The 23044-nt window shown below is 40.3% G+C and overlaps 1 protein-coding gene across 17 annotated transcripts in view; it reads right to left on the bottom strand.

Moving 5' to 3' along the window:
* Window positions 1–23044, bottom strand: part of INPP4A (inositol polyphosphate-4-phosphatase type I A) — a 191489-nt gene that overhangs the window by 153035 nt on the left and 15410 nt on the right. The gene's annotated exons all lie outside the window — the stretch shown is intronic.

Raw genomic sequence — 23044 nt, 5'->3', positions numbered from 1 at the left:
ACCGAACCACATATGGTGATCTGGACGGAGGACACTACCACCAACAACGGAGGCACTGATCCATTCCAAGACGTCCACTGTTGGAGGTGAAATTCAAAGGGGAGCCAATACGCTTGGGGTTTTTCCTAACCCAAGTCCTCAGCTACATGGAGGAATATGGGCGGGACATCCCCAGCGACAAAGCCCGCATCCGGATAGTGCAATCTGCCCTGGACAGACCGGCTGCAGATTGGGTGGTGAACTTGTATGACTCCAATGCCCCAGAACTCAACAACTTCAACCGTTTCATGTCCTCTCTGAGAAGAAGATTTGAAGACCCCCTGGCTGATCGCAAAGCCCGCGAAAGGATAAAAACGATGAGGCAAGGCAAACGCCTGTTGGCTGAATATACACAAGAATTCCAGGCCATTGCCAGCAAACTGAACTGGCCAGAAGACATCCTCCTTAGTCATTTCAAAGACGGACTAAATTATGACCTATATGACGCTTGCCTGCCCCGAGGGGACCCACACCAACTTGAGGAATGGTACATCTTGGCAGAGGAATCAGAGATCGACATATTGAAGAGACACCGCCGAGGAAAATAATGGAGCCGCCCCCCGTCTGAGCTGACACACAAACCAGTGAAACCATTGGCTACAGCCAAGAAGCAAATGGGGTGTTTCAAGTGTGGAAGAGAAGGGCATCGAGCTGTAGAATGCCGCTCCAAAGCCCCCCAGCACAACCCAGACAGATCCCCAATCAGCAAATCCGGAAAGTCTTCAGCTAAGCCAAAAGAAACTGCCATGAGAATGATGGAAATTGCGGAACCCCCCACTTCTGCTCATCAGAGGGAAAGAACTCCAGCCTACACCGCAGGGCGTGTGGACGCCTCAGATGACAGCTCAGAGGGCGAAACACTGGTAAGTGGATGCATTGCACTCATCTCCAAGACAGTGACTATATTAATTCCCCCATGCCCGAAGCCATGGAGGTGAAAGCCTTAGTAGACTCTGGCTGCACCCGCTGTCTCATTAGCCCGACACTAGTGGGGAATCTGGGCATTCCATCAAGGAGATTGGAACAACCAATCTCATTTGGCCAGTTAGATGGATCCATAGCGGGGGGAGTGCCAGCTACCCTAGCCACTCTACCAATACACCTCTCCCTGGGCAAAGATGAGGAGGACATAACGTTTGTGGTGACCCCAGGCATGGAATGCCCAATGATCCTAGGGATGGAAAAATGGAACCCCTGGGTAAATTGGAGGACAACAGAAATCAAATTCCCGAAGGGGGACTCTATGGACTTAAAACCCCAAGGGGGGCTACCAGAATCAAGAATAGAAAAAGCATCCAGGGGAGAGGAAAAGGGACTAACAGAAATACCAGAGGAATACAGAGATCTTGCTGAAGTTTTCCGTGAGGAGAGGGCGGATGACCTCCCCCCCCCCACCGACCCACAGACTGTACCATTGAATTCAAGCCTGGGGCAAAACTCCCAAAACCCAGATTATACTCCATGAGCCCAAAGGAGAAGGAGGAAATGGAAAGATTTATTAAAAAAAACCTAGAGAGAGGTTTCATTGAGCCATCCAAGCCTAAAGTGGCTGCCCCGGTCCTTTTTAGACAGAAGAAGGATGGCTCTTTACGCTTATGCGTGGATTATAGGGCCCTGAATACAATCAGTGAAAGCAACCTATACCCTCTGCCCCTCATGAAAGACATGCTGTCACACCTCTCAAAAGGGAAAAATATTTCTAAACTAGACCTAAGGGAAGCGTACTATCGCGTGAGAATTAAGGAAGGGGACGAATGGAAGACCGCATTTAACTGCCCCATGGGGTGCTATCAATTCAAAGTCTTGCCATTTGGATTACAAGGGGGCCCTGCAGTCTTTATGCAATTAATCAATGACGTTCTAAGGGAGCACCTGTTTAAGGGGGTCCTTGTTTACTTGGACGACATTCTTATCTTCACTGAAACAAAAGAGGAACATGTCAACCTTGTCAGAGCGGTTTTAAAGAAACTGCGAGCCGCCCACCTATATGCCAAACTCTCAAAATGCGAATTCCACCAGGAAAGGATAGACTACCTAGGTTATCGCATATCCCCCCAGGGCATTGAAATGGACCCAGAGAAGGTCAGAGCAGTATTAGATTGGGCACCACCCCGCACAAGAAAGCAACTAAAAAGTTTCCTGCGCTTTGCAAACTTTTACCGCCAATTCATCCCCTCATTTGCCCAGATAGCCTGGCCCCTCACTAACTTACTAAAAACGAAGGGAACATCCTCAGTAAAACCTAGCCAGGCACTAACATGGACAATGGAGTGCCAAGCAGCGTTTGAGAGACTAAAGAGACTTTTTTCTGCCGAACCAGTACTAAGGCACCCAGACATGGACAAGCCCTTCGTAATACAGGCAGATGCAAGTGATGTGGCAGTGGGGGCTGTTCTATTACAAGAAAACGATGATGGAGTATTGCAGCCCTGTGCATATACATCCAAGAAACTCACGGAAACAGAACAGCGCTGGCCCGTATGGGAGAAGGAGGCATATGGGATATGTTGGGCATTACTCACGTGGCGACAGTTCCTGGAAGGCAACAAAATCCCCTCCCAGGTGTGGACTGATCACAAAAATTTGGAAGCCCTGAAAACACCCAGGAAACTCAATCCCAAACAAGCCCGCTGGTCCCAGCATTTTCACCAGTTCCAATTTAAGCTCAAACATTTACCAGGGAGAAAGAACTTCCTGGCAGATGCACTATCTCGCATGCCCCAATATAACAGCGCACAAACCACAGACTCTAAACCAATAATGGCAGAGTCACAACTGGTAGCACCAGTAACCACAAGAACCCAAGCTAAATTAAAACCACAACTGGACAGCCAAACTGGAATTGAATTCCGAAAAAGTTTGGAAACAGACGAATGGTTCCAGAAAAACAAAAATGTGTGCACGAGAGACGGGTTGCCTTGGGTAGGGGAAAAGTTATACATACCAACAACCCAAAGAGTCACTTTCATGCAGCTTTGCCATGACACAATCAGCAGGGCATTTTGGATTTGTAAAAACTTTACACTTAATTAAATGGCAATTTTGGTGGTCATCAATAAAAAAGGACATAGAAAGTTATATGGCCAGCTGCCAAAATGTGCAACTGCAAAGAGGTTGCAAGGGAAATCGCCAGGACTATTACAACCAGTGGCAAATCCTTCAGCCCCCTGGAGGGAAATAGCCATGGATTTTATAGTGGAATTGCCAGAAAGCAATGGGAATACTGTTGTCTGGACGGTCACGGACTTGTTTTCCAAACAAGTGCACTTTATCCCTTGCCAAAAGATTCCCACTGCAAAGGCCTTAGCAAAACTTTTCGTCCAGCACATTTACAGATTACACGGGGCACCCCAATGCATCATCTCTGATAGGGGAGTGCAATTTACGTCTGCATTTTGGAAGGAATTTTTATCCCTCTTAGGGACCACTCAGGGACTGACATCTAGCCATCACCCTCAGACAGATGGACAAACAGAACTTTGTCATTCAGTAGTTGAGCAATATTTGAGATGTTTTTTGAATTTCCAACAAAGTGATTGGACAGACTTACTCCCTTTTGCAGAAGTTGCCTACAATAATGCAATCCATTCCAGCACAGACTACACTCCTTTTCAAATAGCCAACGGTCAAAGTTTCAACCCCATGCCAGAATTAACCCCAAACAAACCAACGATCCCATCACTGAAAGAATGGATGAAACAATTACAAGACACCTGGCCAATAGTTAGAAAAGCACTAGATGAAGCTAGGCAGGCATACAAAGCACAAGCCGATAAAAGAGGGTTGAGCCTACACCATTCATTATAGGTGAAATGGTGTACCTATCTACAAAATACCTAAAGTCCCTACAGCCCTGTAAAAAACCTGGACCAAAATATATAGGACCTTTTCCAATTAAAAGAATCATAAACCCAATAACAGTAGAATTAGAATTACCAAAAAATCTCAGGCAAATACACCTAATTTTTCATTGCAGCTTGCTGAAAAGAGAGCGTCAGTCACCTCTACGGCCAAAAATCCCCCCCCCACCTCCAATCATGGTAGAGGGCGAACAACACTTCAAAATAAAGGAAATCCTTGATTTTAGGAGATATCATGGAGCAACTCAGTACCTAGTTGCCTGGAAACACCTCCCTCCCTCACAAAACGAGTGGGTCCATAAATGTCATGTCAGAGCCCCGAAGCTATTGAAGAAGTTTCACACAGAATACCCTAACAAGCCTGACTAACTTTTATACCTGTTTTGTTTTCTTCAGGTGGATCTGTCGTATTTTTGAGGGGCAGGATGTCAGAATCCAATTATATTTCATCTCTAGTTATCAATTATAAAAAACCCCATTTCTGCCTTCTATAGATTCTGCCATACGATGAAGGGAAGGGGATGAACAAAGGGGCTTTATGGCCCTCACTTCCTTCGGTACACTTCAAAGGAACTGGTTGTGTGTATTGCCAAAAGAGCTAACCATAAGAATGGGACTATTACCTTTCATGTAGTTTTCTTTGAAGTCTCCATCCAGCCAGCAGTAAGAAAAAGGGGGTGGGAATGTAATGCCTGAGACTGTCGCTGGAAGAGGGGGGTGATTGGGTGGGGCTACTGGGGAACCCCTTAAAACCTTGAATGGGAGAGCTTGGACCCCAAGTCCTATCTAGAACGCCTGCAACCATTTTCTCTTAATAAAGGATGCCTGTTGGAAGAATTATTCCAAGAGTTCTGTCTTCTTAAGATGCAAAGTGGGGTGGGTCCTTACACAATTAATGGTATGTTGTATATTTTCACATGCCACTGTTAATATGACAGATGGAGACTTTTTCCAGGAAAGGTAAGAATTGGATTACATACTTTCAAAGATATGCATATCCAGAAAAAAGGAATGGAAAATGACTCATATAATACTCACTAAATCAAACAATTCATACAATGGCTTTATCGTCAAATAATTTTGGCTAGGTCCCAACTATGAAACAATATTTTACATCAAAACAAAATAACACAAAATAAATGTCTTAACCTAGTATTCATATCTCATTTCATACAAACATAGATTTTGTACACAGTCTAACATAATCTTAACATTTCACTTAAAGATAATGATTTTCTATAAATATTACAATGGGAGTTCTTTTTATTCTATTATTACTCTTTCATTTTATCAAGTCTGTACTCATTCCTTCTCTTGCAAGTTATCAGATTTTATGCCCAGCATAAGCAATAAACCTTGATTATACAGCCATATTTAGGAATCTAGTTGCTGCATAAACTCACTGATGCACCATGGCCAAAAAGTTCATTTCAGATAATATAGAAGCTTTACAAATGGAGAAGGCATACCTATTGCAGAACACAGAAATCAAAGCCAATATTGTAGCTGCTTCACAATTTAAATTCTAGACCAGGTATGTCTAGCATGGCTGACTGAGGAATTCTGGGAGTTGAAGTCCACTAGTCTTAAAACATTGCCAAAGTTGGATACCCCTACTCTAAGCCCTTTCCTCCCACTTTTCTGAGACCATGGAAACAGGTCTGGCTAGACTGGGAACACCTGCACAATATTCCCATTCCAATTAAGTCCAGCCTGAGAACTGCTGGTTCTCATCAACTTTAGCCTTTTATTCTAAGTTGTTCCTGATAATTAAAGAGAAAAGAAACTGTAGCTGACAGAAGCAAGCCAACATTCATGTGCTTTTTCTGCAAAAATTATTGCAATCTATTTGTGACAGTCAGGCAATCTAGAACAGTTGAACAATAAATTTCAGGACATTCATTTTACTACAAAGCTTGAAAGGCATACAACAAGAAAAATATACCTTGAAAAATTCCACAACCTTTTTCTTTTAATGACCATAAGAAACTCTTAATTAATGACATGTCTATCATACATCAGGATTTTCTTCTGTGTCTTACAGAAGAGGACACAAGTACCTAGTATACCCCGGTCTTCCACAACATGTTGCCCAAAGGGGAGTGTTTCATTGCTAGTCTGCACTAGCCAACCCAATCTAGGATGATGTGATTTATGGATCCTCAGATATGGAAGCCTAATCAATAACCTCAGTGACCTAACAGAATGATACCCATGTCTTTATCTTCAAAAGCAGATAGTAGTTTTAAAAGAAAAATATACTGACCTACATTTCTTCAAAAAATAAAAAACCAAATTAAATTTGACAATCAAACTTAAATTGACTTTACACTTTTGGGAGATTTCTCAAAAACTAGGCCAGCTCAAAAGAAAAATGCAGCACACCTTCCAGAAAAGCTACTCTGACTGAAAATGGGCTACAGAGTCACTGCATTGTTTCATATATCCAAATTCTACAGATTTTAATAACTCTTCAGAAATTCAGCTTTGAATCAGCTGCTTATTTAACACAAAGGAAAGCCTGGTAGCTTATTATTTAAATTGTACTAAAATAAATAATTTTAGAAAATTAAACTATCCAAGACTATACATCTTTAAATGCATAGCTTTAAAACTGTATATTCCAGAATTATTAAATCAAAATTTTAAAAGTGCTATACATTGTCCCAAACAAAGTGAAAAACAAAGCTAAGTAATAAGCAAACTCTAATAGAAGCTATCTTTCTGGAGATGAATCCTAAGTGCAAATACTATAGAAGTTACTGGAAAGCTCACAACAAAGGCATAAGAACTATAGGGTAGAGATTCAATAAAAATAAAGCATATTCCACTAAAAATGAAGGTTCTCTTTTTATATGTCATAGCTACAAGTGTTTAAACAAAACTATTTATGATTCTGCCTTCTTTTTCAGCCACTTAAACTATTGTCTAGCAATGCATCTTAATATAAAACTATATTTTATGACATTTCTTAGGGAGAGGGGAAATATTCTGAGCTCTCAACAGGATGAACACAAATGCCTGGATTTCAAAAGAGAAAATACAGCATATTTTATTTATTTCTGAAATTTTGAGAGCCACATGCTTGCTAGTGTTCTGGGTGGCTCACAGGTGGATTAAAAAAGTATTTTAAAATCACTCACTAAAAGATTACCATATCAAGCAAGAAAAATATTATTATCCATTTAAATAACATAAACATCATCCATAGTGGATGTACACCCCAAGGATTGCAGTACTGGGGTTTTCTGATCCTCAGAGGGAGTGCTGTTCCAAAAAACAAGTACCACAATAGATCTTGCCCCTTTCTTCACAGGATATAAAGTATTTCTGCCTCCAATTTTTTTAGATTTTCTTCAAACTGAAATTAATTAATCATTATATTTTTGTACTCATTTATATACAGTAAGAAATTGCAGGAATAAAAAGAATCACTATTTGTAGTCTTCCTCCATAGCATCAATTGTCTCATAATGAATTAATTTAGCCTCAATCCCAAATTTAGGACAAATGTTAAAACTAGGTTACACCTATGTGGCCCACTAATGACTTAAGCAAATTTCCTCCTTCTCTTTTCACTATTACTGGACAGGTATGAAATAGTAGAATTATGTTTTTCTTGCATAACCTTCATTGAAAAAAAAATCCAAATTATTTGCTGCAATCATGAACTATTGTGACAGAAGCTACGAAGGGGCAGAACCTCTCCTTCCCTCAAATTGTTAAAAGTTTCTATTTGAAGCGTGATGATTTTAAATGACAAAGACACCTATTTTAGATATAGACAGTTATTATACATTTTGTATTTACCTCTTCTTTGTTAACATAAAACAATGCCATATTTTCTGTTAATTTTGCCAGTGTCTATTTTTATTCATATAATCATTATTACACATGAATTCCTTCTTGGTGGCACAATAACGTTAATATTGTGGTTCATTGCACAGACAGTCAGATGTTTAGACTGAATTTGGCATTTTTATCCACCTAGTGATTCCTTCCCAGGGATCTAGGATAGGCAGTTATTGTTTGTCTGATGGCATTAAAAAGTACTGTTGCTATTGTCTGATGGCATTAAAAAGTAGTATTGCTATAACTGTAAGTTTGTCGGGGTGCAGCTCTAACACTACCGGCCCATGCGCCTAACAGTGTGCGAATTATATAACTAAAAATCAAACAGCAGCGGTACATTCAGGGAAAGTGCGTCTGAGATTCCTTGTATCTAAGAATGTCTGGCGTAGTACAGTGCAACTCTTGTTTTGCAGCTATCTTTCGCAGTACGTTTTTTAATCTTGGAAAGTGTCCTATCTGTAAACAAATCACTAGTCTATAAGGACAGATTATTTATCTAGGGTCTGTAATCTCTGCTCTTCAGGCAGAAATTAGGTGTCCAGTTCAGCCCTTCTACTCCATTGAGCCTCCATGCTATCAGCCCCCTTTACCACAAAGATTCTGCAGGAGAAGGGCAGTGTGGACAACCATTGGATCTGGCAGGGTGAGAGCTGTGAACCACAAACACAAAGCTTTTGCTGTCTCCCTGCACAACAGATACAGTGCCCTTGCTGACCTTAATAGGGACATTAAGGAGACAGGTCAAGGTATTTGTGATGATAACTCAAATAAGCAGGGGATCTTGGTCCGAGATGAAGAACTTGTTTTCGACAGGGAGAAGTGCGAATCAGGTATTACACATCAGTCATGCAAGAACAGAAAGGCCACCAAAAAGAGAAGCCACCTTCTGGCTGGCGATTCAATTATAAGGGATATAAATTTAGGAAAAGACACAGAAGTTTCAAAAGAGGTCAGGTGTCTTCCAGGTGCTACTGCCAGTAGGGACAAGAAGCATATTTGCAAAATAATCAAGAATGCCAGCAAGGACTGTGATGTGGAGGCTATTGTACATCTTGGCATTAACGATATGTCTCAAAAAGATGTATGTGCAGAATGATTTCCAGAGCCTGGGGCAGGAACTTAGCAGAACAGGCTGTAGGCTTATTTTTTCAGAGGTCTTACCAGTGTATAAGGACCAAAATGGAAATGGCCAGCGTATAGCACAATTCAATATGTGGCTAAAGGAGTGGAGTAAAGGGGAAGGCTTTGGATATATTAGTCACGATGTCAGCAGCTGGTCCAATGAACAAATTACAAAAGAGATGGTTTGCATCCATCAAAGAAAGGGACTGAGTTACTCGGCTATAAATTCACAGATTTTCTGGAGGAACATTTAAACTAAACAGCGGGGACACTGAGCTAATTGATACAGAACATCCCTGTCCCCGGTAATCTAAAAATTATAAGGCTATCAGTGCATGTAACATAGATGTGTGTGTGGACAAGAACATCAACCTTGCTATCAAGCAAAATCAAGCTCTTAATAGAGAGTGCCACACAAAGTGCACTAACCAAATAGGTGGTAAGACAATAGGGGAACTCAGGCACCACACAGGTTATGTAGAAAGTAAACACAGGGTCGATCATAAAGGACTCAGATGTCTATACACCAATGCACAGAGTATGAACAGAAAACAGGGTGAACTAGAAATTCAGGTTAATGAGGGCAGATATGATATTGTTGCCATTATGGAAACATGGTGGGATGAAATCCACAAATGGAACACACAGCTAGAAGGATTTAAATTATTTAAAAGAAACAGACCAAACAAAAGAGGAGGTGGAGTTGCTCCCTATATAAGAAATAACTACATCTCTACAGAAATAGAGCACAACAATGATGAAAACTGTCTTGAATGCATTTGGATCAATATAAAATGTGGGAAACGATATTGCCATAGGTGTATACTATAGGCCACCCAACCAAACACAGGAAATAGATGAACTTTTTGCTAGTCAGCTAACTAAGTTATGTAGGAAGCACATCACAATAGTAATGGGGGACTTTAACTACCCTGACATCAACTGGGAGACAAACTCTGCACCAAGTGGAAGATCAAACAGATTCCTGACAAACCTAGCAGACAACTTTGTCTCCCAAAAAGTAGAGAAGGGAACTAGGGGATTAGCCATTTTGGATCTAATTCTTACTAATAGAGATGAAATGATAGAAGGTGTTGAAGCCACAGAACTTGGGAGGAAGTGATCATGCAATATTGGAATTCAACATCATGGAAGCACAAGCAATAGAACATAGTCATACTACAGCCTTGGACTTCAAGAGAGCTAATTTCAATAAAGAGAGCTTGAGAAGGATTCCATAGATGAGAATCCTCAAGGGAAAAACAACTCAAGAAGCTTGACCTCAATACCTGGGAAGATTCTGGAAAAGATAATCAAACAACAAATCAGCAAACACCCACAAGCAAACAAAATCATTACTAAAAGCCAACATGGATTTGTCAAAAACAGATCATGCCAGACAAATATTATTGCATTCTTTGACCAAGTGACAAAATTAGTGGACCAGAGGAATGCTGTGGATATAATTTACTTGGACTTCAGTAAGGCATTTGACAAAGTAGATCACAACCTACTACTTGATAAGATAGAAAAATGCGGGTTAGACAGCATCACCACCAGATGGATTCGTAGCTGGCTGACCGGCCATACTCAGCATGTGTCTTCAATGGAACTGCATCTACATGGAGGGAAGTGTGTAGTGGGGTGTCCCAGGGCTCTGTTCTAGGCCCAGTGCTCTTCAACATCTTCATCAATGATTTGGACGAGGGGATAGATGGGGAACTCATCAAATTTGCAGATGATACCAAGCTGGCAGGAATATCCAACGCTCCAGAAGACAAGCATAGGATACAGGAGGATCTGGACAGACCTGAACACTGGGCACTATCTAACAAAATGAAATTAAATGGTGAAAAAAGTAAGGTTCTACATTTAGGCAAGAAAAACCAAATGTACAGGTATAGTATAGGGGGTACCTTGGTCAATAGTAGTAACTGTGAGAGGGATCCCGGAGTCCTAGTGGACAATCATTTAAATATGAGCCAGCAGTGTGCTGCAGCTGCCAAAAAAGCCAACACAGTGCTAGGCTGCATTAACAGAGGGATAGAATCAAGATCACATGAAATATTAATACCACTTTACAATGCCTTGGTAAGGCACACTTGGAATACTGCATCCAGTTTTGGTCACCACGATGTAAAAAAGATATTGAGACTCTAGAAAGAGTACAGAGAAGAGCAAAAAAGATGATTAGGGGACTGGAGGCTAAAACATATAAGGAACGGTTGCTGGAATTGGGTATGTCTAGTTTAATGAAGAGAAGGACGAGGGAGGACATGATAGCAGTGTTCCAATATCTCAGGGGCTCCTCAAAGAAGAGGGAGTCAAGCTATTTTCAAAAGCGCCTGAGGGCAGGACAAGAAGCAATGGGTGGAAACTAATCAAGGAGAGAAGAAACATAGAACTAAGGAGAAACTTCCTGACAGTTAGAACAATTAGCCAGTGGAACAACCTGCCTCCAGAAGCGGTGAATGCTCCAGCCCTGGAAGTTTTTAAAAAGAGACTGGACAGCCATATGTCTGAAATGGTATAGGGTTTCCTGCCTGAGCAGAGGATTGGACTAGATGACCTCCAAGGTCCCTTCCAACTTTATTATTATTATTATTATTATTATTATTATTATTATTATTATTATTATTATTATTATTATTATCCTTCTGTTGTTTAAGTTTATAAGCTAACCATCTACCTGGTTTATTTGCATTTTCAAAAAAAATTTTGGTTTGCTCTTTTTATTTGCTGTGCCAACAGATTTAGTTTGTGTTTAATTGTTTCCATTTCTCTTTTCAGAATCTTCTTTTGTGGATTCATTTGCAGTTCTGATAGTAGTTTTCCAAATTTTTCTTTTAATAGTACATACTGCTCTCTTTTCTATTTGGTTTTTTTTTTGCCATGTATTTTATAGCTATATAACAGGGGTTGGACTTGATGACCTCCAATGTCCCTTCCAACTTCTTCTTCTTCTTCTTCTTCTTCTTCTTCTTCTTCTTCTTCTTCTTCTTCTTCTTCTTCTTCTTCTTCTTCTTCTTATTATTATTATTATTATTATTATTATTATTATTATTATTATTATTATTATTATTATTATTATTATTATTAAGATGTAAGCTGTTCCAAGTAAAACTGCTTTTTGCAACTGACTGGTGGTGATTTTGTCAATGTCAATGTTGTTCAGGTTCCAGATCTTTTTGTTGGTTATATTTCACCAAAAATGTAGTCTATTTTTTTATGAAAAACAGCAACCAAAATAAAATAACCCCATGCTGACCACATGCTGCCACTTTACTATATAGTATACCATCCATATAACTGACATTTTATTTGTAATTGAGATACTATGAATTCATACATATATCTCTAGAGAACATTAATTCTAATTTGTTACCAAAGAAACTTAATAATCTTTGGGCAGAAGTTATTTAGAAAGACTTGCAGGGAAAATTATGATGCAACTATTTATATTCACTTTTTAAATCAAATATGTAACATTCTTCAGACCCCTGGTATTTTCAAGAAGTTTTTAATATGCTTAAAAATGGACAAAAATACATCTAGGAGCATAATAAGAAGGAAACAAATGATACAATGAAACCAAAAGCCACCAGCTTTCTAAATTTAGAAGCATGAAATTTAGTAGTTTTAAAGACACAGCTAGAATTTGCAGAAACCATCAAATCTTCAGAATTATTTGCAATTATCTGTAACATGGCATCCCAGGTGCTCTTACTCTTACCTTAAGGAAGCTCATCCTCTTATTATTGAGCAATTCTTATGGATAAGTACTGGTTTAGCAGATTTCACATTAAGAGGAGTTAAAACGACAAGATGTAGAGACTTAGAAGCCTGGGAGCCTATCACAAGTCAATGTAGCCATTATACAGAGGAAGGAAACTAGAAAAGCAATCAGTGGAAGAAAAGGTAACCCAACAAACCAAACCTGTAACAAAAATAGCTTAACTTCTTAAAGACACCAAAATAATGTATTTCGTTTTTGGCACTATGTTGCGTAGGTGGTGCCACATAACCTCAAAGCAATTGATGCAAGCTTGTGAACCATGACTACATTCAAAGCAGTATATCATTCAAATAATGAAAAATTATAATAAAAGGGACAGGAGTATTAGGAAAAATAACAAACTAGATTTAGAAGCATATTGTCCAGCAATTGTAATGGCATACCTGGAATTTATAGAAGCCATCTTACTTTCTAGAAAGGAGACTTCCAAAGCTTTTCTAACAGGCATTTAAATCATTCTTAGCAGTATATTGCCTATGATCCAAACATCAAAAGAGTCCCAATTTTGTAAACTAGTGCTAATCTAATTTTCTTTGAAATCAATTCAAAAGTGTCCTATAATATTTGGGGGGGGGGCAGAGGGGAGGGGAGAGGTTATTTCCAAGCATACAAACTGAGCATAGTCTGTTTTGCAGGTCAACATTCCAAAATGCGATGAAAACCAGCCCTGTCAGCCTTTTATCTCTTTTAACCAAGATCTTTAGCAGGATCTCTTGTCCTGCTAAAACAACAGGACTGACTTTCTGTCCTTGACTTTCACACATAGCTGTAAAGCTACATTCTGTATTTATCTATTCAGATATTTGCTGAACATTGATATTGGCATCCAACAGCTAATTGCTAATAAAAGAACACCTGCCAAGTTAAACTTCTCTAACTAGTTTGATATCTTTAGCTGCCTCTTCTTACAGTCACAAAAATATGAAATTGGTTTCCACTGATGTAAAGGCCAGGCAGCCATTCATTAATATAGGAGAAACTAAAGTGCTGTTCCCAAAAAATCAGTAGAGCAGAGGAAAGGATTGAGCCCAATAGCAGAGAATGAAGGAAACGAAAGTCCAAAGTCACTTTTGCATACAGAACATCCACCACCACTTTTCCTCTATCCAGACAGTATTTCCCTTCACACAACATAGATCAAGAGTGTCAAACTCAATTTCATTGAGGGCTGCATCAGCATTATGGTTGCCCTCAAAAGGCCAGATAGGCATGGCTGGGTACGTGTAGCTGGGTGGTCACAGCCAACTAGGTGGGTGTGGCTGGGGTGTGTGGCCAGCTCAACATGGCCGGCTCAACATCTTTCATGTCAAGGGGCGCCTATGGGGGGGGCAGGCAAGGCAGGGAGGAGGGATATGGAGGACTCCAGAGAAGGAAGGCAAGAGAAGGGTGAGCACCAAAAGCTCGTCAACCAGAGGAGCCTCGTCGTCCCTCTCAGGCCATGTGGAGGACCCCCAGATGGCACTGCAGGCTGCCCAGAGCCCTGGGCAATGGAGGGCAAGTGCCCAGCCTGGCCTTTGAGCTCCCAGAACACTGAGACCATGCATCCCAGCCCAGAGAGGGTGCCCAGCCACACTTATGTCCTCCTCGAGGCTGCTGCTGGTGTGCTCTCCTTCTCCTCTGGGCTCACGAGCTTCACAGGCTAGAGAAGAGATGAGGGGCTCCTGCTGGACACGGCTGTTGTCATAGATGTTATATTATCAAATATACACTGAAGGGCAATTTAATTAGGTAAATTGTAAGTTAGCCAGCCATTCATATCTAAACTAAACTTTCTCTTCAGTGGTGATCTCTATGTTGGTTGGACCCTAATTCCATAATCCCCATCATCACAGGTTTTTTGGAACAAGAGCAACTGGAATTCTTCTGTTCAAGAAAACTAAGCTAAAGCACCAAAATAAACACTAAATATTTTCAAAAGCTTTCAATGCCCAAAGTCACCTTCATGAGATGGGCAGCTATATACATTTCATAAACAAATGAAGAAGTAGGATGCAAACTGAAAAAAGGGAATAAAAAAAAAGAGTAGGTTAACAGATATGTATTTCTTACTTACATCCAGATGGGCTTATAGCTGTGTATTCTACTTGCGATTGCATTGTGAGAGTTGCCAGATACCAGCTGTGAAGCCATCAATGAATGCTTAGTCAGCACATCATGTTGATTCTTCTGAAATGGCACTAATTGCCAATTTGTTTTCAGGCACAATTCCAAATACTAGAAATCACCACTAAAAGCTTTCAATGGACTTAGATCCAGGAAGTCAAAGGGATTCAAATTCAACAGAAGTAAAGAGGCATGCTGAATAAAAAAGAAAGTGTTGAGTCTTAGTGATTTACTTATTGTATTTGTAAGCTACCTGCTTCCTTGGATTGGTCAATAAAAGCTGTGCTTTCTGTGCTACTGAGATTTCTTTTTGTGTCTCAACAAGCAAAATAGAATACAAGAAAGTGCCTTGTTTATATGGACCCCTACTTTTCTTTTCTTTTCCATTTCACATAACAACAACAATAATAATAAAGTTGGAAGGGACCTTGGAGGTCATCGAGTCCAACCCCCTGCTCAGACAGGAAACTCTACACCATTTCGGACAAATGGCTATCCAGTCTTTTCTTAAAAATTTCCAGTGTTGGAGCATTCCATTGGTTAATTGTTCTGTCAGGAAGTTTTTCCTTAGTTCTAGGTTGCTTCTCTCCTTGATTAGTTTCCACCCATTGCTTCTTGTCCTGCCCTCAGGCGCTTTTGAAAATAGCTTGACTCCCTCTTCTTTGAGGAGCCCCTGAGATATTGGAACACTGCTATCATGTCTCCCCTCGCCCTTCTCTTCGTTAAACTGGATGTACCCAATTCCAGCAACCGTTCCTCATATGTTTTAGTCTCCAGTCCCCTAATCATCTTTGTTGCTCTTCTCTGTACTCTTTCTAGAGTCTCAATATCTTTTTTACATCGTGGTGACCAAAACTGGATGCAGTATTCCAAGTGTGCCTTACCAAGGCATTGTAAAGTGGTATTAATACTTCATGTGATCTTGATTCTATCCCTCTGTTAATGCAGCCAGCACTGTGTTAGCTTTTTTGGCAGCTGCAGCACACTGCTGGCTCATATTTAAATGATTGTTCACTAGGACTCCGAGATCCCTCTCACAGTTACTACTATTGAGCAAGGCACCCCCTATACTATACCTGTACATTTGGTTCCCCTTGCCCAAATGCAGAACCTTACTTTTTTCACCATTTAATTTCATTTTGTTAGATAGCGCCCAGTGTTCAAGTCTGTCCAGGTCCTCCTGTATCTTAAGCCTGTCTTCTGGAGTATTGGCTATTCCTGCTAGCTTGGTATCATCTGCAAATTTGATGAGTTCCCCATCTATCCCCTCGTCCAAATCGTTGATGAAGATGTTAAAGAGCACTGGGCCCAGAACAGAGCCCCAGGGCACCCCACTACACACTTCCCTCCATCTAAATGCGGTTCCATTGAGGACCACACACTGAATGCTGCCGGTCAGCTAGCTACGAATCCATCTTGTGGTGATGCTGTCTAATCCACATTTTTCTATCTTATCAAGTAGTAGGTTGTAATCTACTTTATCAAATGCCTTACTGAAGTTCAAGTAAATTATATCCATAGCATTCCTCTGATCCACTAATTTTGTCACTTGGTCAAAGAATGCAATAAGGTTTGTCTGGCATGATCTGTTTTTGACAAATCCATGTTGGCTTTTAGTAGTGATTTTGTTTGCCTCTCGGTGTTCGCTGATTCGTTACTTGATTATTTTTTCCAGAATCTTCCCAGGTATTGAGGTCAGGCTGATAGGTCTATAATTTCCTGGATCCATTTTTTTTTCTTTTTTGAAGATGGGAACTACATCAGCTCTTTTTCAGTCCTCTGGTAGTTCCCCAGTGCTTATATTGCTTTTTTTCTGGCAGGTACTTGAACTATTAGATCAAATTTTACTGGTCAAATGTATTGTGTTGTATTATTTATCTGTTCATTTGTGATAATTGTTGTTTTTAAATTTTTAAATTCCTACATTTTGTTTGACTGTACAAACTTTAAACTATATTGAATACTGTATACCAGTGGTTCTTAACCTTTTTGAATGAATCGCCCCCTTGAGCCAATGAGGAAGTTGTCATCGCCCCCCTCCCCCAACATAACCTCTCAATGACAACATAGGAAATAATTCTTCAATTTATGCAAACACTTTTTTTTGTTTTCTTTAAAACTGTCATCAGGACATATCGATGCAAATAATTTATTTCCAGTCTTTTTCCTATATCTCAACTATGTGAAAAATTTTGGTGCCACCCGTCACTTTATTCCTAAACTTCGTGATGCATGTATTTCATTATTATCTTATTTATTCAAGACACTTAAATGTAATGACCACTGAAAACAAAATTCAATTGCAAGAAAGTGAAATGCCCAAAAAGAAAAACACTAACATTTAATGAATTACAAGTGAAATTTAAGACGCAAAAAGAAATATAAAAAGGGCATAAGAACAAACCGCAATGCAGGAACTAAGAATTTCAAGACAAAAACTCTGAAACTAAATTAAGATTTGAGGAAAGTATATATAGTCACGCACAGTGTAAAAAGGATTAAAAAGACACAAAGAAAATATAATATTGAACTGGAGTGCACGCTAAAAAAGTACAATACAAAGAGACACACAAAATGTTTTACAGAGCACTCAGCATGTGATGTTTTGAAAGAAGCGCTCCTCCCTCCATCACTGCCCATTCTGGCCAATGGCGCACCACTATATGGGTAGAGGCTGCTGCGCAATGCGCATGAAGATAAGTGATGCATATTCACATATGTACGGCGTTCTATACTGAAGCTAGCTGGAGGAACATTTGAAAACACAATTCAATCCACTAATAGCAAACGATCTGATGTTTTTGTACGACAGATATACAGCAATTCACTGTACAAAAAAGTCTCAAAAGTGTCCCCAAATGTCTCGCTCCATTGCCCCCATATCTTCCCCTTTTCGTTCCTTCACCCCAGCTATTTCTATTGCTATGTGTGGATTAGGAAACACATGATAGGATTGTATATATTACACTTGGAGGCATGTGTCCAGGAGGAGCTAAGAATGGAGTATTTGCAGCATTCAACACCACACTCAACTACCTCTTCCAGAGGGATGCATTGGTGGGATTTTTTCCTGTAATGTTTTTCTCTGTAATCTTCTAGACTAATCGAGCCCATTCTCCAACTTGATCTTTCTTTATCTGACTTCTCCCACTATTCCACATTTTGCTCTGTTTTGTTCAGTTTCCACAAAGTATCTTGCTGACAGCATAATTTAGTTCCAACTGTCTTTTAATGGAAAAATAAAATGGGAAGTAGAAAAGAAAAATATTGTGAATCAGATCAAATGCCATTGTAGTTCAGGACTTCAGCATTTGGTATGCCACCTTACTCTGCTAGTCTTACTGACTACTAGTTCATTTTTAAAAAGCCCAGCAATCACATCAAAATTGGTAAGCTTATGCAGCAAAACCTGCCACCCTCACAAAAGCCATGATAAATGGTAGCACTCTTCAAAGGCAATGTCAGATCTTGTTTGTTAGTCATTCAGAGGCTGGTAGGCAAGGTCAAGAGTCAGGCATGATAGGAATGATCTTTACTGTAGTATGGAATAAAGTAACTTGAAAGTCAGGTTTTCTTCCATTCCATCTTATTTTGCAGAATACCAAAATAGGGGCATTCTGAGTTTCATTTTCAAGTCTCCTCTCAGGGTTGAGTGATCTTTTCACTTTAAGAGCTTGCTTGTTCCTTCCCTTCTCTCAAGGTGAAGAAACGTAGAGTTGACCTTATCAGAAGTCATCCATTTGAATGAATGGACTAAGAATTCAAGCAGTAAGGCAAGTTTTGCTTTTTAGACCTATTTCAATGACTGTTCATGCATTTCAAGTAATTATATTAATTCATTTCCCCAAAATTGTAGGCAGGGAGTGCCACATGATATATCATGGTTGGTGAGCTAAGCAAATGAGCTGTTCACAGGATGGAACTGCCAAGAAGCTCTGAAACTTTTAAACGTTTTAGTACTTGAGAGAAGGCTTTATATGAAAAAAAAATCTGTTTTCCAGATGTAGCTTAACAGTTATACTGCAGAACTAATTAATCTCACCATGGTAATGTCTCGCAGGAATAGTTCTTCTAGGTTAGTTCATCTTCTGCAAATTCCCCAAGGCCAACATCAAAGCAATTGACCCGTCTGATTCATCTCCACTCTTCCAGAAGTTGCAGTGAGGACACATACTAAATTTAGGTTTCTGTCATGACCCTCATTTGTAAAGAAGGTCCAATATCTATAAAAGCCAGCTTTCAAACCATACCTTAAGGCAGTCAGCTCCCTAAATTAAAGGTTTGTTTTCTTCTAACAGTCTTATTAATCATTTCTCTTAATAGTCCGAAATTATTCTGGAGAAGTGGGGAATTTATCGAGACTTCATCATTTTATAATTCTCAGCTGGCTCCTTCTCCAGAAGCTCCAACTGCTCTTTCTTCAGGTTCTCTTTCTCCATGAGTTAATAAAGAGAAAACCAGAACTAAGTACAGAGCTCCTGATATGACTGAATGCCATATGAAAAAGCACACGAAAACATAACTAGTAAGAAATAATAATAGTTATTATTTTCATAACCTTCTAATAACAAAATATATAAACAAGCCAATATATACAGTACTTTCTAATTAGATTGTGCCAACTCAGATGCTAATCAATTATTCTGGAAGTAAGGGATTTTTACTTCAGGGCATATCACTTGATACATACAGTAATTATATTTGATATTTAACTACTTGAAGAAATGATTCTCTCTATTATGTTAATTATATACATTATTTATTTTGACTTCTGCTTCCTGTTTTAACTAGTTCCTAACTAATCCAAAAAAGGACCTAAATTCTTATTTCATTATTCTTAACATTACTCATCAATGACAGAAGGGAAACTATCAAAAGCTTTTTAAAATTACATGTTTACGTAATTTCAAAATCTTTATGAAACAGGCGTTCCTCTGCAGATACCATTGATGTTTTTAAGATATTCAATTGAATTCAGCATTCCTAAATGTAACACAAGCAACAGAAACACTTTACACAACAAAATTAAAGGCCAAAAAAAATTACAAATCCAGTTCCCACGGGGAAGGCAATGAGTTAAATGGATTTTAAAGAAAAATAATAATTAATTAATTAATTCATGGCACAGAATTATCAAAATCTATTAGTCATATCTCCAAAAACTCTGTGAAAACTACCATCACCCCAATTTCAGATTAAATGTAGAATAGAACTTCTACTTCTCTTCTTGAAGAGAAAATTCTTCTAGGATCTTGAATCCTTTAAATTTTTTTATGGGGCTAAGGGCAGAAATCCAGCAATATTATGTAAGGTGAAAGAGTAAACCTGGTCCATGTCACATTTGTAAGCTCAGTGGGATGTGTCCGGGAAATGAACTCTTATTTTAGCCAAAAGAATAATTCTCATATTTTCCCAAATATAAACAACTTATTCAAGAATGACAGAGTTTAAAATAAGCACTAATTCATTTAGTTGATTAATCTTTAAAAGGAAACAATTTATCCAGACTGTTTTGCGTCACACTATGCTTTAAAATATTTGCTTCAACTTTGGGTTTTTTTATTAATCTAGAAACAAAATAAAATTGGAAGTCACAATGAATTAATTTAAGGAACTTTGTGTCTGTATTGCTTAAAATAATGTTTCAGACACCCCAGAAAAATTATTTTTTTGAAATACTATCATCTCAATGACTCCAGACTACTATAATAGCCATCTTTTAATTTACCCAAAACCAGAAATATTTGAATATGATTTATTAAATATGCAGTAGTATCTTAGCCACCATTCATTTCAAAAACATGGAAGAAATATCTGCATTTATTAAAAGGAAGTCACAAAATTCATATATTCTACCCATGTCAGAAAAAATGAATTTACAACACCTATTAGCTGACTAAATGTATGTTTAAGTTCTGAGATTCAAGTCCAGGAATCTCCAAAAGAACTAAATAATTTTTGCATAAAAGGGGCGTTGTCTTACTTGAACGCCTTTTCTCAGCATGATGATGTAGAATCCACCGGTGGGTAATCTCAGCCTTCCTGCTCAGACGAGACTAAGTCAGAACTTTAGCCACACCTCTCTCTGGGTGTGTCTTCCCAGTTATTGACGAGGCGAAGTATTCATGACGAAGTCTGGCGCAATGGCTCCAATAATCATGACACCTGCCTAGACTGCCTTAAAGGGAGGGTGTGGATTCTACATCATCATGCTGAGAAAAGGCGTTCAGGTAAGACAACGCCCCTTCTCCAGCATGATGAATGTAGAATCCACTGGTGGGACATACCAAAGCCACTCATGTCCCTATGGGAAGGGAAAAGTCTAGGCTTGTGTCCTCTGAGAAGAAACTACTTGTTGTAGAACCCGCCTACCAAACGCGGCATTTGCCGCTGCAAACCTATCAATCTTGCAATGCCTGACAAATGAGGAAGGGGAGGACCACGTCGCTGCCCTACAGATCTCCTCAACCGAAGCCTGGGTGGACCAGGCCACTGACGCAGTTGCGCTGAACATCAAGTGAGCCGTGATGTGTGTAGGAACTGGAAGTGACTGAGAAAGATAGGCCCGAGCAATGCACGCTCTGATCCACCTACCAATGGTCGAAGAAGAGACCTTCTGACCCAAGGCGGAGGGCTGAAAGGACACGAACAAGGCCTCCGACGTGCGAAAAGCCGAGGTCTTGACATAATGGCGCAGAGCCCTGCGCACATCCAACTTATGCCACTGTCTTTCCAGACGATGTGATGGATTAGGACAAAAATCTGGAAGAACCAGATCTTGGGACCTATGAAAACTTTGGAATGAAGGAAGGGTCCAATCTGAGGACCACCCTATCCCAGAAAAACATACACAAATCACTCCTGACTGAGAGTGTGGCCAATTCCGAAATCCGCCTAGCCAATGTGATAGCTACTAAGAATGCCACTTTCAAAGAAAGAAAATGAAGAGAACAAAACCTGAGAGGTTTGAACGGAGGAGAGGTTAAAGCCTGTAACACCCTAGGCAAGACCCAAGATAGATAACGATGCACCACAGGTGGTCTAGCATTAACCGCCCCTTTCAGAAAGGCACTAACTGCCGGGTGTTGCGATAAAGGAATCAGGTTGTCACAGGTAAAAACCGTTGACAAGGCCGCGACCTGCCTGCGGACGGTACTAGGTGATAACCCCCTATTCATACCTTCCAACAGATATTCCAATATGTTAGGAATGGTGACCGATAGCGGCCTGAGCTGTTGCTTATTACACCACGTACAGAAGTTCCTCCACGTGGCATCATAAATCCTGTTAGTTGAGGGGCACCTTGAGGCTTGAATCATCGAGATCACCCCGGAGGAATAGGATTGCCTAGCTAAACTTTCCCGCTCAAGTGCCAGGCGGCCAACTGGAGCCACTGTGGATCTGGATGTTGAAGATTCCCTTGGCTGAGAGCCACTCGGTCCGGGGGAATCCTCCACGGTGGCGAGAGCGATAGATCCACAAGGTCAGCAAACCACGGACGCCTTGGCCAAAGTGGAGCAATTAAGATTATCTCCACCCGTTTCTGAATCAGTTTGCAGATGGTTGCCTGTAACAACGGGAGGCAAGGAAAAGCATAAAGCAGACCCCCCCAGCCACTTGCACCAGAGGGCATCCGTTCCCTCCCCCCCCCGTGTCGGGAACCTGGTGAAAAACCTGGGGAGTTGGGTGTTCTTCGGGGAGGCAAAGAGATCCAGATGTGGATGACCAAACCTGATCGAGATTTCCCTGAACAGTGCCGGGTCCAGGCGCCACTCCGAGTGGTCTACTGTGACCCTGATCAGGGAATCTGCTTGTCGATTTGCTTCCCCCGATATGTGTTCCGCCCTGATGGAACCCAGAGTGGACTCTGCCCACAGACCTAGATCCAAGGCCTCCTGCATGAGTGACCAGGACCGGGTCCCTCCCTGTTTGTTGACGTGAGCCTTGGCTGCCACGTTGTCTGTCAGAATCAGGACGTGCTGTTCCGTCACTAGAGAGGAAAACCGACGGAGTGCTAAGTGTATGGCTCTGAGTTCGAGCCAATTTATGTTGTGAGCTAGATCCGCCCGGGACCACTGTCCCTGAGCCAAGTAAGTCTGAAGATGGGTGCCCCAACGAACAGACTGGCGTCTGTAGTCAAGGTGAGCCTGAGAGGCTCCTTGAAAATGGTCCCCTTGGTCATTGTGGATGAAGCCCACCATAGAAGAGATAACAGAGTGTGGTGAGGAACCCTGACCCTTCTGGTGGATGCACTGAGGTTTCGTTTCTGGAA

This window comes from Crotalus tigris, unplaced genomic scaffold (genome assembly GCF_016545835.1).
Source record: "Crotalus tigris isolate CLP2741 ecotype Arizona unplaced genomic scaffold, ASM1654583v1 scf7180000017753.6788120, whole genome shotgun sequence".
NCBI lineage: Eukaryota > Metazoa > Chordata > Lepidosauria > Squamata > Viperidae > Crotalus > Crotalus tigris.
The sequence above is the reverse complement of the archived record's forward strand: the minus strand, read 5'-3'. Positions and strand labels throughout refer to the sequence as shown.